Source organism: Malurus melanocephalus, unplaced genomic scaffold (genome assembly GCF_030028575.1).
Source record: "Malurus melanocephalus ecotype Western Australia unplaced genomic scaffold, MMel_1.1 scaffold_14, whole genome shotgun sequence".
Classification (NCBI taxonomy): domain Eukaryota; kingdom Metazoa; phylum Chordata; class Aves; order Passeriformes; family Maluridae; genus Malurus; species Malurus melanocephalus.
The window spans coordinates 3,255,428-3,270,764 of NW_026623246.1; the positions used below are offsets into that span (position 1 = coordinate 3,255,428).

The window sequence follows — 15,337 nt, forward strand, 5'->3', positions numbered from 1 at the left end:
GAGGGAAAAGCTATTTTTCAGTTATATGAAAACAAAAAGCTTCTGAAATCAGCATGTTTTCACCATCAGTTTGAGGGGGGAAAGGAAAGAAAAAATAAAGACAGCTGTTAATCCATTTTAGCAGAAGTGGAAAAAATCCTGGGGACTTTTTAAGCCTAATTTCAGCCTAGAGTGATTTTTATGGCCACACAATGAATCCTTAGAATAATTGGTTCATATCATGAATACACAACAAACTCTGAACCCAGGGCCTGATTAAATTTCCAGGCTAATCGGTAGGAATACCTCCTTTGACTTTGGTGACGGTAACAACATACGATATAACAAAAAATAAAAAATCTTTACCAAAGTGTTCTGGCTGAACACAGACCAATTGTTTCTTTATGTTGCATGAGCTCTAAGAGTGTTTTTGCAGCATTACATGTGACTTATGTCGATGAAAACAAATCGATATAAATCGTGGGTAAAAAAAGCACCATCACTTAGAGAGGTACTAAATTTCCAGACCACAGTATTCAGATTATGATTATTTATTGCCATTGTAGGTAGATGAAAGGCTGTGGCGTTCCTTCCAGTCKCCCTGCTTCGTGCCAGCTGAATTCTGCGAGAGGGATGGTGTTAGAAATGGAAGGCTACAGTAATGTTAACTATGCTGTTTCCCTCCAACATCCATTTTGTTCCAAAGAAACACTTGCCAGAGATTAAAATATTCAAGATGGCTGTTTTCTGCACCCTTTCTGCGAGCTGTACAGTTTTTCATCTTTCCGATATTGCGGGTCCCCGTCTTTATTGAGACCATGAATATTTTATTCCCCATCTTATCTGCCTCCCAAGTCATTAAATATCGGCCAAAGTTCAAAGGGAGTTGCTTCACAACGGCCTCGCTCGCAGCCCGGACACCGCACAGCCCTCCGGCCGCCGCTCCGGCCGATCGCCGCTCCCGCACGGCCGCTCTGGGCCGAGGATGCGCCCCCGCCCCGGGACACCCCCGGCCGAGCCCCCGCCGGGAAGCAGGGCCGGGGCAGCGCCCGGAGCGCGGCGGCTCCGCGGGGGCGGCGGGCCCGCTCCCCGCACCTGGACTTCCGCGGGGCTCCGCGTCCCCTCCCGGGCGGCGACCGAGCAGCTGCGGGGCGGGGCGGCCGCGGGGCCCGCGGGGGCGCAGGGCCGCGGTCCCGCTGAGCCGGCGGCTGCGGGGGGGTCCCGGCTCCGAGCGGCCCCGCCCGCTGGCAGGAGGCAGCGGGAAGCCCCGGCGAGGGGCGGGGGCGGCGCGGATCCCCCCGGCTCCCACGCACAGCSCGCCTCTCCCCCGGGGCTTCCCGCGGCGGGGGAAGAGTGTTCTTTTGTCCACGCGTGTCCCCGTGCTTGTGAGTGTCCCGAGCAGCGGCGGGAGTCGGCTCGGGCAGGGGGCTCCGGCAGTGCGGGCAGCCGCGTCCTCCCCATCCCCCAGGGCTCCGTTGGACRCGGCGGGGAGGGCACCGGGACCCGCACCCGCGGGGAGCGCCGGGCTCCCGCGAGTGCCCCATCCCGCAGGACCGGGCCACGGGCAGCCGGCGGCAGTTCCCCTCCGCCGAACGAGGAGCCCCGGGCGCTGCCTGAGACGGGGGACCACGGCAGAGCTGCCCCCTCTGTCCCCAGCCCTGAGCCACCGGCCGCCCCCAGCCCCGCGTCCCGTCCCATCGCCGCGCGAACAAAGAGCCGCGGTGCGTTGCGGGTTGCTGGGGTTTATCCAGGCGCTGGTGATGCSAGGTTCAGACAACTGGCGATCCGCTGCTGCTGGGCTCTCCCAAATATCTCGACGGCGGGACTTCCGCATCTGCCTTAGAAATTGGTTGGAATATCGGTCGGAAATATTTACTCTGGAATTTATCTCGGTGTTTGTTAAGAGGTCACTTTGAATATGTCAAGTCTTTTTCCTAAAAAGCATCAGACGATGCAGTCCCCCATTACATTTAGAACAGCATTTATCCTAGACCGCATRTAGATAAATGGATTAAGGCAAGAACCGGCTGGTTTGTCTGGGTACATTACATAGCTAAGAGARGCTTCTTTTTATGGCTGAGAACTGAAAGCTTCACTGACCTCTGAAAAAAAAATTTACTTCATACAAAGAAAGCTTCGATCCCCATCTAGTCCCAAAAATCTATCAGGTTTTCCGTTTCCACAACCTTAATTGTAATTAGTTAGTGAGCAGATGGGATGAGGCACTTCCCATGCACGAGCTTTCCAATTCTACAAAATGAGTTTATCAAGCACTGCCTAAACGTCGCTTTGTATTACCGAGCCCATGGAAGAGCCTCCTCCTGTACACGTGTMGCAGGATCGCGGTGTGGATGCTCGCACCCCGCACCTATTTTAACAGGTTTGACGGAGCGACGTGTAGCGACTGGAAGGAGCATTAACAAACCCCGTGGTCAGCAATAACCACCCCTATAAAACGCATCTGTGACTTGCTAAGGAGAGCAAGACTTGCTTTATGGGAGCAGAAACGCCTGCCCTTCCTCACGAGCTACCAGCTAATTTTAGTTTCTAAATTGTTACTGCTTTTCCAGCCACTGCTGCTTCACACTGACATGATCAATTTTTTGTTGTTGCTGGTTCCTGTAAGCTCTTGATGCCTGCCTGCTAGCGCGACGGTCCAAGCACTGGCAAATGCAGATTTTTAGATTTCATCCCCTGTGAGGCTTTTCTGGCTGCAGTGGATGCAGTGCAACCGGGCTGAATTCAYCCTTCACTGCAAACAGCGTGGAAATATCGAGGGGGGAATTCACCTGAACCACTTTAGCCAAAATAAAATTCTCCCTATCAGCAGGAAATATTTACGAGTTAAGTGTGGCTAACGGAGATAGGTGGGTTCTGCAGAGAACTACACCTCCCCTGATGCTCAGAGCACACGGCTGCCAGTTTTTCAAAATGTTTTACGGAAATGAAATAGATGTGGATGATAGGGGAAGAGAATAAGCCATCACGCCAGCGATTTAAGGTTTACTACTTTCAAAAGATTTTTCGGTGTTTCTAAATACATGTATTTTCTCTGCTATCTTGGCTAGCGAGGGCCGTATCTTGTCATCGATGGTAAATCAATGGCACAGCCTGACCTTTAAGAGGGTTGTATCCCTTATTCAAACCAGGCGGGTTGAACAGAAAGATCTGTGAAATACAGCTTCGCTGGGGAAGGGGCATTTTTAATACGGATCCTGTTTTCTTTAAACTGTAAATACATCCTCTCGGAGCTGCCAGAGGTCGGGCTGGAAGGCAGCCGGATTTCACGCGACCGGAGCGCGCGTTGGAATAGGCTCTCGGGCTCGGATACGGCGAAGGTGCCAACTTCTAATTGACACGTTTAGGCGAAGCTCCCAGCGTAATTGCTTTTAACATTCATTTATGCAAAGCGGCTTCGTGCGGGCAGGGCGAGCCCGGAGCGGCCGCGCCGCCTGCCAGCAGGGAACGGGCCTGGAACACGTCCCGCCTCGGGCGGAGAGGGACCCGCAGGGCACCGCGGTGTCCCCGTCCTGCCCGCCGGGAGCCCCGCARCCGCTCTGCCGCCAGGTTCCCGTGCTCCATCCTCGCTTCACCCGGCTGYGCGGGCTTCGTCCGCCGCGGGGAGACGGGGCCGCCGGTCTGCGCGTTAACAYCGCGCCGCGGAGCGCCGACCCCAGTGGCACTCGGCAGCGACCACAATAATCCTGCTCGCAAGCGGCGTTTGTCCCCGAGGCTCGGCTCCCACCCGGGCTGTCCGCTGGCGATCGCTCGAGTGCTGGAGCGTCTCCCGGCGCAAACCCCCATCGCTGGGCAGCATCGCTCGTTATCCCGGAGCAGCTCGCAGACCGTGTTTTCCTTCGCACCTCCCACCGCGGGAGCAGGGGGTGCAGAAACTCCCGGGYACTCCAGTCCCCGCCAGCCTCGGACCGAGCCGCCCGCTGCAGCCGGGGGGCCGCTCGCAGGAACCGCATGGGCGCGCACCGGCAGGAGCAGCTCTGGGTGTCCCGCACCCCTCGCACGGGAGCGGCGGGGCACGGCCGTGAAACCCGCTGGAGCCGGGGCGCCGTGGGCAGGGCAGCCGCTGTGCGCCGAGGCTCAGGGCTCCGGGCTCGGGGCGGTCCCTCCGCAGCTGGGCCGCCTTGCTGCGCTCCCCGCCGGGGGCCCCCCTGCCCGGCACCACGCGGCGCCTGCAGGGCCGCCGGCGCTAATCTCACATCCTCCCCCGGCGCACACGCACAAAACGACGGCCGGCGGCGGGGGCGGCGCCGGGCCCAAAAGGGGAACCCGTCCCTGGGTGGGCTCGAACCACCAACCTTTCGGTTAACAGCCGAACGCGCTAACCGATTGCGCCACAGAGACTCCGCTGCACCCGCCTCCGCCCTGCTAGCTCAAGTGCTGCGACACCACGCCCTCCTCCCACCACTCCCCCGCTTCCTCGCCCCCGTCCTGGCCACTGGCGACCAACACCGACACCCCGAGCCTGGAATCCTAAACAGCGAGCCTCGGGACACGCCAAAAAAACACCGCTTCTCTACCCTATAGGCTTTTCTTCTACCCTATAGGCTTTTCTTCTACCCTATAGGAAAGAGTAATTACCAAAATCATTGTTCGCAGCGATGCTCTTTATTTTAGGGAATAAATTCACGAATCAGGCTTAAAACTGGTAGACTTGGATGCTGCTAATCGATGAGTTACACATGCAAACCAAGATATAATTTCCAAATATCATGGCAAAATTGCTCTATTAATATATCGAGAAGATAATTTTAGGTGACTGCAGGGAGCAATTACACTGTCTAAAACAGKCAGCAGTCCTCTGCATGTGTAGGTTAAGTGTATTTACTGTTCTAAGTACTGGAAATAGCCATGAAGAAAAGTTAACGTTCCTATTTATTATTTTACCAAAATCGTCTTCTCAGAGTACCTTACAGTAAAACTATACCTACAGCTCTGCAAGTGCCAAGCTTCACATCTGAACCTGGGCACGTGTTTCCCCTTTGCTGTCAAAGACTGAYACTGTTTGAATCTCTTTGAAGTCTYGCAATATCGTTTGCTTCATGTTGTCCCTGTGTCTATTTGAAGCTCTGCCTGATGACTCTTTTGCCGATTGAAAGCCCTTGGAGTCGAGCGGGCACACAGCAYCCACCACACCAGGACTGGCACTGACTGCTTTCCAAGTAGTGCTGGTTATTTCCTGGTCTCTGCCCATCCACAGTCCAGAAGTCCCAGCTCACTCCTGAAAACAGGGAGTCTTGTATTTTGTACAATACCTTGCTCATCAATGCTGTCTGAATTCATTCCTCACACCAGTGATGATCACAGCTCAGCCTTTCCAGTTTGTCCAATACTTTGAAAAGATGTATATAAATGCCATCATTATTCAGGATGGCTCAATTTTCTTTTACCTATTTTTGGTACCTTACTGACTGACACATTTTAAAACCTGGAAGAGAAAGACAAGATATGCAAATCCTGAAGAACAATTAAAATTATTATTTTAAATATTGCTTTTTGGGGCATCATATCCGCTGCTGCATATTTTCCTACCCAGATGTCTGCTGTTCTCAGGGACAGAAAATGCAGTTCATGGGCTGGACCACTTTTGTTTTCTCTGTGTAGGAAGACAAGCAAAGAGTCCTCTGATTTTATGCACCAGCCAATGGATATTTAGAGGCACAAGAAAGACTTCTGTCTGACTAAAGGCCTAACCCGCAGATCCATGGCCCTGTAGACTGGGTGAGGATATTGGGCCCTGAAATGTTTTACTTTACACATGAATATTCATTTGAGTTTCGTGAACGCAGGCTATTTTCAAACTCTGTGTCTAGAGGCCAGATCTAAAAAAGATCTTTTCTGTGCAGGTATTGAGCACAAGCTCTGACTCTGAGCTGTCTGACCTGGTGTTAGGCATCCAAGGCTGCCTACTCAGTGCACTGGGATAGTGAGAGGAGGACGGTGGGTGAGGCTACAGAGTCACTTGGCACTTTTCTTCTCAGCAGTCTTCCTCACTGAATCTCAGATTCTGTCATTTAAAGTCATGCAAGGTAAAAAAGAAAATAAAAATAGCATACACAACTGTGAGTATTACCCCTTCAAGCCTGAAACCCACAAATCAGCAAAAGATCCGAACATGGGTGGCTTGGCTGACTGTTGAAGTACTAACCAGTGAGGCATYGTACCAGAGGGCAACCTTATCTATCACTGCTCTGCAAATAGAAAAGATTTGCTCCCTACCCTTGGGAGAAGGTTTCTGACTGCATCTTCAGTAGAAAGAAGAGCCCAAGTACTGTTTGGGCATTCAGAAACCAGAAAGGACTGCTRCTTCAGAATAATCACTCTTCCTATCAGTGTTTTGTTCTTGATTTCTGGTCTGCTCTGCTCCTTGAYATACTGTTTCTTGTGGATTGCGTCTGGAGATGCTTAGTTCTTTGCACTATCTAGTGTTGGTAATTTAAACACCATTATTACATTCACTAATTATGAATGTTATGGTGGTTTAGATTGTTATTAAAGCATAAACATATAACAATATATTGCATATTAATATTCTAAAATACTATATACTATATATATATAGTATACTATATATTACTATATAATGTGAACTAATTCATATTTTATGTATTTTTTTAAAATATGTGAGCTTAAATGTTCATTGCTTTGACATTTGTGTTCTTCTTCAGATGTAGTCTTTGGTTTTTTAATGTCAGAGAAAGTTACTGCAGGACTGAGGGTGAAGCTGGTATTGTTTATGAGATTTATAAACACACCACATATTAATCAGCTGTTCAGAAAAATGAATCTGGTTTTTCACCCGGAGTAATTCCTAAAATCAATTCAACAGGATGTAGCAGCAACAAAAGAATCTTTCCACGTTTATTGCAGAATCACTCATTAACGACCCTATTTCTATGATTTCACATGGGAAAGGACCATTTTCCCCAATAAACACATCCACATATTTTATTTATTATCCTGTGTYATTTTTGGACAGCTATTTGTCAACTCTCAAGTTACAACGCAGCCTAAACTACAAAAATAGGTGGACACAAAAAAAATTTTGCAACAGTTACTCAGTTTCTGCCCGAATATATTTCTGATTGCTTACTTTGTAACAGAAGTCTCTAGCTTACCATTCAAAGATTTCTTGTGTTTTCCTTAGAAACATATGATTCTAGTCCTTACAAGAACTGGGACATTAAGATAAATGGACAGATAATGCAATTCAGCATTGCTATTATTGCTACGGGCAGAGAATAAGATTTCCATGACAAAAGATTTTTCTTTATGGAGCTGCAAGCATCAAACCATGGAAAGCATTATTCTTGAAGAAGGATTTTAAAAGGATGGAAGAAGCAGGTACTGACAGTTTTTTCTTGACTAACTGCAAGACTTCTGTTCTTTTATTCYTCCAATAAAATGCACTTGGATGGGGTTTTTTTCAGTTGTTTGTTTACAAATTTGCTGCTTTTCAGATACAAAGATGGCTTATATTTCTTTAAAGACTTTATCAGCTAAAGACTTCTATTCTTGGGTCTGCAAATGAAATMAGAAAAGTGTTACAACTAAAAGGACATCCCTCCTAATCTGACCAAKTTACCCTTAAAGCAAAGAACAAGACTTCACAACAGTACTTTACTGATCTATCTGGTTCACTTAGCTCTGGCTTCTCATCTGATGCAAGCCACACACAGAAGATGGCTAGGTGAGAAAATCCAGAAATCTTGGGTTATTGTCAGCTGCAGACCRTTGGGTAAACTAAAAGTCAACCAAATTCCAAACCTCCATATTTACCAAGAGGAAATGGCATAGGCTGCCTTGTTCTGGATCACAAAACACATAATTGCAATTGTGTTCAGGAGAAGCAAAGAGTTGTTTCAGTATGACTTGAGACAAAATTAGAACAGCCATTGCTACTATCAGTAATTTTAAATACAGGGGAAAATTTCCAGTTGTGGAAAAAGAACACCAAAACTCAAAACCCCACAGCAGCAACAAAACCAAACCAAACAAAAACAAACCCCAGACCAAATAGAGAGGGCTGCATTCAGAATTGATCTTCAGCTCTGAACTGACATATCAGAAGGGGAATTTTACTTTGCCATTCCTTGCAATCTATCTGTTCTGAGTGACTACTGAAAAGAGTGCAGTCATTGTGGCATCAGTTCAACATACACACACACACACACACACAAACCTAACCAAAACTAAGAAAAAAGCAAGCAAAAAACCTAAACATAATCTAAAGGAAAAAGAAGAACATTTTACTGGCATAAGAAACAGGAAGGGCAATAATGATGCTTCACACATAGCACTTATTTATCTCAAGCACTTCTTATTTTCATGGTAAGAARGCGAGAAATTTCCTGTCCTTGCAGGTTTTTTGAACTGCACGTACAAGGAATGCTTAATAGTTCTTAAAATAATAGTGAATATTATGAAAATAAGGATGAGTCTTAGCAAATTAACTTTAATGGTGTCCCTACATAACACATAGGAAAGCAYAGGAATTTCCAGTCTGTGTCTTCAGAAGCAGCAATGTATTTTAGTGTTTTATGAAGKCCAGAATTCACATTTAAGTTGTCAACATAGGCCTCAGTACAGGAAAGCAATTATATTCAGTGTAATATGAAAGCATGTGTTACCTTCAAGTACAATCAGATTACTACATGATATAAAAGTGTTTTCTTAAATAGGTTAAATTTCGGGGGAAAAAATAAAAGGCAAATTTTAGAGTAGACCCGAACTCATGGTTTGTTAAAAAATGAAAAGAACACAAGTTTTGTATCCTTGCAATGCTAAGGAAAACACATCTCCTTGAGAGTCTCACCAGAAAATACGAGTCCTAAATTATTTTGCAAATGATCACAAAAGTCAGGTTTACATCTGTCTAAGTGCTGTAATTCAGCTAGAATGTCTGAACCGAGGCAGTGAGAAACAAAACCCTGGGTAAGCTTTGTGGATCCGGTCCAGATATTTCCAAACAGGAATCTAACATGTTTGGCCAGGCTGCAGTATAAAGAAACCTGTGCTGACAAGTTGTGTTGGCAACACCACTTTTCAAAGAGTAAATAATAAATCAAATTCCGGTATCAGTGCTCTTTTCAAGATGCATTTACAGGCTCAAAATGTTCTTGCATTGACTTCTAGAAGAACTCTGTGTGACAGATGGCACAGAGGGTTCAAAGAATCATGAAGAAGCCAATATATTTTAGTTTCTCCAGCAACATTTATTTTCAACTAGCAAAATATCAACAAAGGTTTCTCATCATATAATTCTATCACCAAAAAGGAGGGAGCTTATGATACCCTATCCTGAAAAAAAAAATTGAATTCTTATGGTTACTATTATCTCCAGTAGAATTCTAACTCTCTCAAACACCTTTGGTGCAAGGAAGTTTCTTCCATTGCTGTCCCCTGGCTGTCCCTGGCAATGTGAACAACATCCTATAGGACCTCAGGTTAACAAATATGTTGGTGGTCTGAACCTTCAATAAAAACCTTCTTTTTGGAGTTACAATAGGAATGCTATACAAAAGGTTCTTCTTGTTCTTTGTAAATATTAGGTGAGAGATATTTGGAATATTCTTTGTAATATGCAGCAGGGAGAAACTAAAGGAAACACCTCTCCATATACATTATAAACAAATCTCTTTTCTTTATATGGTTTCAGACATGGACAAATGGCACAATAATGGGGCCTCAAAAACTAAAAGTGAAGCTAAAACCAGATATTAGTCTCCTACAATTCAGTGGAGAGASAAAAACTGAAGAGATTTATATTTACATTGGTTGAAATCATGGACTATGTACTTCTACTGTTCCATGATAGTTTATGATCAYTTAATATGGACAGGAATTCACAGGGGTGCTGGAATATTTAGAGAATAATTAAAAATAACCAAATCAATCACTTTTTAGGCCCTCAAATTAAATGCACCTATTCTAATCCGAAGACCTGAAGAGTATGAGGAAGAAGCAGAAGCAGATTAGAGTAGGAAGAAAAAAGAGACAGATTAGGGAGAAACCAAAGAGAACAATKCTGAGTGGGAGGGAAACAAAAGGAYAAAAAAATCAGAAAATGGAAGTAAGTCTGAATTAGCTATTTTTTTGAGTCAGACCTTATYCTCCTGCTTTCRRAGATTWTACAGTGGAAAGGAACCACCATATTTTTGCATCTTCAATAACTTGCAGTGAGACTGAAGGCAAAAGGAGAGCACAGAARGAACTGACCTATCTCCTGTTGCTGCTGTCCTAAAGGATGATATAATATCCACTACAGCAGAGGAACAGAGAAAGCACTTGGAGAGTGCCTTACAGCCTCCTGTCCCCTCCTCCTCCTCTTGGCCCCCAGTTTCTCAGATCTTTCTATTAAASTTTAATAGTGGGGACCCCCTCACTCAGGGCAGCACTGCAGTCATTCATTAGTGTCCACCTAGGGAGCAAATAACTCTTTAGCTGCACTGTAGGTGTCCAGCTTGTTTTGTGCCTGGAGGGGGATTTGTAATCGAAACAGGGAAGTGCAGGAGCAAAGAGAAAAAATGGGCAGTAATAATCCATGAACTCGCCTTTCATTCAGGGAACACACAAGACACATGTTAATGATTTCAGCTTAAGTACCAGCAGACAACTAACTGTACACTAAACCAGGCAGAAACCACCTGCATGTGCCAACGTCCCTCCTAAGCAGGGACTTCCTGGAGAAAGGACAGCAAGAAGTAACTTGCTGAATTTGCAGGGAGTTGTTTTGTTGTGTATTTTACYGCACTGCATTTGCAAAGTCCCTTTTTAGCTCTCACCCAAACGGATCGACAAGCTAAGATTTTTCTCAAGCAAAGATTTTTTTTCTCAAGCTAAGATTTTTCTCAGGTCTTGTATTTTAGCCTGTCTGCAGAGTGTTCCTGTAATGGATTAGGAGAACCCATGGGTCTCCAGAGAGAATGTGCTGGGATTTCAGCAGSTCTGCTGTCTGGACTAGAATATCAGCCAGTTATGTGTTATCTTAGGCAGGACTGCTTCAGACCTCCTGGCCTGGATCATTAAAGTAATTTTTCAATACAAATTAATGGAAAGATAGACAAACAGGAAATGGGTTTTGCTTCCTATAATTTCTGTAAAAGTGCATGTGTGTGCAAAAGCAATYGAGCAATCTTTATGTAAGCATTGTCCTCCGTTTGCCTGGTTGAGGTTTTTGGGGGTTGTTGTGAGCAGCAGCTGTTTGCCCACCTTCCCTGTGCCCTCAGATGAGCACATCAGCCTGCAGTGTACAATAGGTAGAAGACAGACAGAGAAATACAAGGGGAAGAAAGATCTCTRACAGAGGAGAGAAGACTGCAAATACCTTTGAGGGCGATGTTTTCCTTTTCATCCCTAAATATTTGCAATCAATACAGCTCCAGTATTTCACAAGCTAATCAATAATGCAGCGACAGTGAAAGAGATGTGAGGGTCTTCTTGGCGGCTACAAACTGGCAATGATGCTTTGATGGCTCCTACTGAGGATTTATCATTTCTTGGATAATCTCCTGCAGAACACTGTGGGGTCTAAGAGTATAACACAYGATATGGCCATAGGAAAGAAACTGGACAGATGATGGCACTTTATCTTAATTCCCTATAGCATCATCTGCCAAAGAAACGAAAGGTGAAATGAAAGCATGATAGATGTCTAAAAGTGTGGATACAGAGTAAAAAGACTGCTGTTTGGACATTTAATATAGCTAAGATGGTCCATAGAAGATAAGACAGAGTAAGGGTGTTATGAGGAACCACAATCCTTTTTTGCCATTGTCCTTGCCATGAGAAACTTCAGAAGGACTTCATTATAACTAATATTACACTATACTAACAATTATTTCAGAAGCATACACAGGCTAATTGTGTCTCCTTTCCCACATGCATGCAATTCACTAAGTGTGAGTAAGATGAAAAATTGCCCCTAAATACAGAACAGAAGAGGTCACACATCCAAAGTTTAGTATATATTGATCAAAATGCCCCTCGCTCAAGTGACTAGAACATTTAGTGAGATGTGCCACCCCTGGGAGAAGGGATCTTCCATTCAGATATTTCTAATGCTACGCAGAGCACTGTCCTACACACACGTCATAACCCTCCCAGGAAAAGGAAATACAGGCTGTCCACAGCAGCTCATTCTGCCACTACCAGAGTCCTCCTCCTTCTCCTTGAGGCTGTGACATAGGGCCCTAATAATAAGCCCAAAACCAGTCAGATAACATGTAAAATCTCTTTATTTCACCTGCCCAGAAACCCTTTGGGCCTGAAAGGTCTAAAACTGTTCATTTTCCCTTCTCCTTTCTCACTTTTCTTTCATTCAACRAAAGCCTTTCTAGATTTCCTCAAGTTTGTTTTGCAATTATTTACTGTCTCCAAATCATTATTGTAAATTATTAAACTCTACTTCAAGAAAAAAATGGTATATCAATAAACACCCACTGCAACACATCCTACTGAAGAGACTCCTAATGATCCAGCATGACAACTTGTTACAGCTCTGCGTTTTTCAAGAGAACACAACCCAGCATTTTCAGTTTTTGACACAGCCAAGCTGTAATTGTAGWACCATTAGCTTGTTCTGTATTTTTGCACTATCTGCTAACACACTGTGCATTGGCTCAGTTTCCACAACTACCTAAGTGTAAATAGAAAATACAAAGAACACGTGACTGTGTACAGCATATTTCTAAGTCTTACAGCCCTTCCTACTCTTGTCATTACCACATTAACCAGCTTTAGAAAATTCTGCTAACACTTGAAGCACTTAAACAATTGCTTTCCTTATGTATGCATGTGATTGGCATTTCCAGATTCTCAGAGGTTTAATCTTTTTCTTCCTTGCAGTTCATTTAAAAAACAAAACAAAACAAAACAAAACAAAACAAGCAAACAAACACAAGACAAAACCACCTCACGACCCCCCAAAAAATCCCACTGGTATACATGAGTCTGTCAATGCACAGGGAAATTCTCAATCTTTTTATTTTTCCCATTAGGATAGTCAGCAAAATTATAATGTTAAAATCAGTGAATCTCGATTAAATTCTSTAACAACTTTAAAGTAGGTTATTTCCTGAAATTCTTTCATTTTAACTCAGGATTTTTTAGAGTAGGTTAAAATACTATACCAAAGCCATTAAGCTAAAACACATCCAAAAGAATGATGATATTAAGATAAAAATTGTATTTATGCTCTTTTACAAATCACAGGATCCAGTTCAATRACACACAGGCAGATTTATAACAAAACTAATCTCACAAGGCTACAGAAGCCTTTAAAAGCAGCATATCTGCCATCCTCAACAAGCTTTTGCAGCTTGGTATATACAGATAATTTGTATTTCATCAGCTAACGGTCATTAAAGACCCCCCCATATTTTCTTAAATTGCATAAATTAGAAAATKGTTCATTTCCTCTTCCTCCAGCTCTGTTTTCATGTATGATGAATTTGGGGACGTTTTGCTGAAAATGAGCAAGAGGTTATGCTACATAGAGATATGCCCACTGAAAACAATTCAGTGAATCAAAAATAACCATGGACTGCAACTGACCTTTCACATAAMCCATATATCTCTATCTTTTTTACATGCCTTAATGATTATTAGAGTTCAGCTCAATGAGAGCAACCGAAGAGTACAATATTTAGCATTTGTTTTATATTATTTATAATTCCAGTGCTCTGTTTACAGATGTTTACAATCCCCATCCTGGCACTGTTGCTCAGATGAGTAATCCAATCTCTTGATTGTATTACTGAACGGAAGACGAATACCGAAATATTCCGAACGGAAGATGCGGGAGTGACTCTTCCATTCCGATATAAACACGAGATAAAGAGGCAGACACACCGTATAGATCAGCTTAGGTGGGGGACGCCTCCTTGCTGGAGACGACGTGTCTGCTGCCTGTGCAGGGCTTACAGGCAGAKGAGCACAGCAGTGCTGAATGCTGACATGCTCTGAGAGCTCTGCAGTGCTTCTGATGGAAACCTCTTAGAGCCAGCTCTGCCCCTCTCCCAAACACAGAAAGTTCACCAGCTCCAGCACCACTGCGTGCATAAACGTATTTTTCAATATTATGCTTCAAGTGTTATGTCTAGTCAATACAAGGATCRTGGTCTAGGATGTATTAAATATGGGTTTACATTTAGGAGGAAAAGGGATATCTAAAACACCATTTCCATCCTAAGTCCAGCTTTTAACTAAAATTACTGTAGAAACGTATGTTATGGTCATTTTGATATTGGATGAATGGAGAGTCGCAACCGTGAAAAATAATTCTGTGCCTAGCTTCTAGCATAGTTTTGAAAATGAAATTCTGTAAATGCATATTAAAATATTACTCATAAGGATTTTAAAATAATGAGTCTTAGCAACACATGGTGTAAGTGTATGTATTAAAACACAGTAGAAATYATAYGCATTTCTAGCYCAGAGCAAGTGCAACTATTACTACATCTTCCTCACTGATGATTTTTTTTTAGTTCAAAGGTTTGCRCACAAGTCTYATGCACACGGATTTTCTGACATTTYCAGTACCTGGCCTTACAAACACTGRAGCAACTTTCTCCAGAGGTGTAGTCCAACTCTGCTCCAAAGCTTCTCATCTTAGCCAAGCTGCTTACACATTTGCAGAATGAAGCCCTCAGTATTGACAYGGATACACGTGGCTAAATGAGATTTGCTGCCAATTTCACAATGTGGTATTCTGTATCAGACAAAGCAACAAAGGAAAGGTGACTTGTTCCCCTGTGTGAGCTGTAAATACCAACCATCACACCACTTAATAGGTTTATTTTATTAATAGCATATATTTAAAGACTTCAATGCGAGTTTCTTTTGAACGATGAAAGGCTGGCAAATTCTTAAAAGATAATAATCAGCAGTGCAGCAGTTCTTTGATGGTCTGTAATTACCCAACTGTCCACTATTTGAATGACAGCAGCAAACTACCACTCACTGTTAGTTTATTTTTATTTATAACTTGTACTTTAGGTAAGAATCCATTAATTACAAGCAAAACAAATTGCTTACTCAAAACACTTCCCACAGAGGCTATTTTTTTTCACATGCATTAATCTAGCTGAGATATACAAGACATTTTAAATGGAGGTTAAACTGATGTAAATAAATGCAATTATTTGAAAGCAAACAGGATTCAGTCACAATTATTTCTGTGCGGGATTACTGTACTTTCTCCCCTTGTGACCAAGCACTGAACCACAGGAATTCTGGAAGGCTGAGGATTTTAAAACTTCCTACTGACATTAAATTTGAAGATATATCACTGCACACTTTCTTTTAATTTTATACGATTTGCCTTAGGTGGCATCTCATATCA

The 15,337-nt window shown here is 43.9% G+C and overlaps 1 non-coding gene across 1 annotated transcript; it reads right to left on the reverse strand.

Moving 5' to 3' along the window:
• Window positions 1-4,264: 4,264 nt before the first annotated feature.
• Window positions 4,265-4,338, reverse strand: TRNAN-GUU (transfer RNA asparagine (anticodon GUU)). The gene has a single exon. It is a non-coding gene; the product is annotated as a tRNA-Asn (tRNA).
• Between the last annotated feature and the right edge of the window lie 10,999 nt (window positions 4,339-15,337).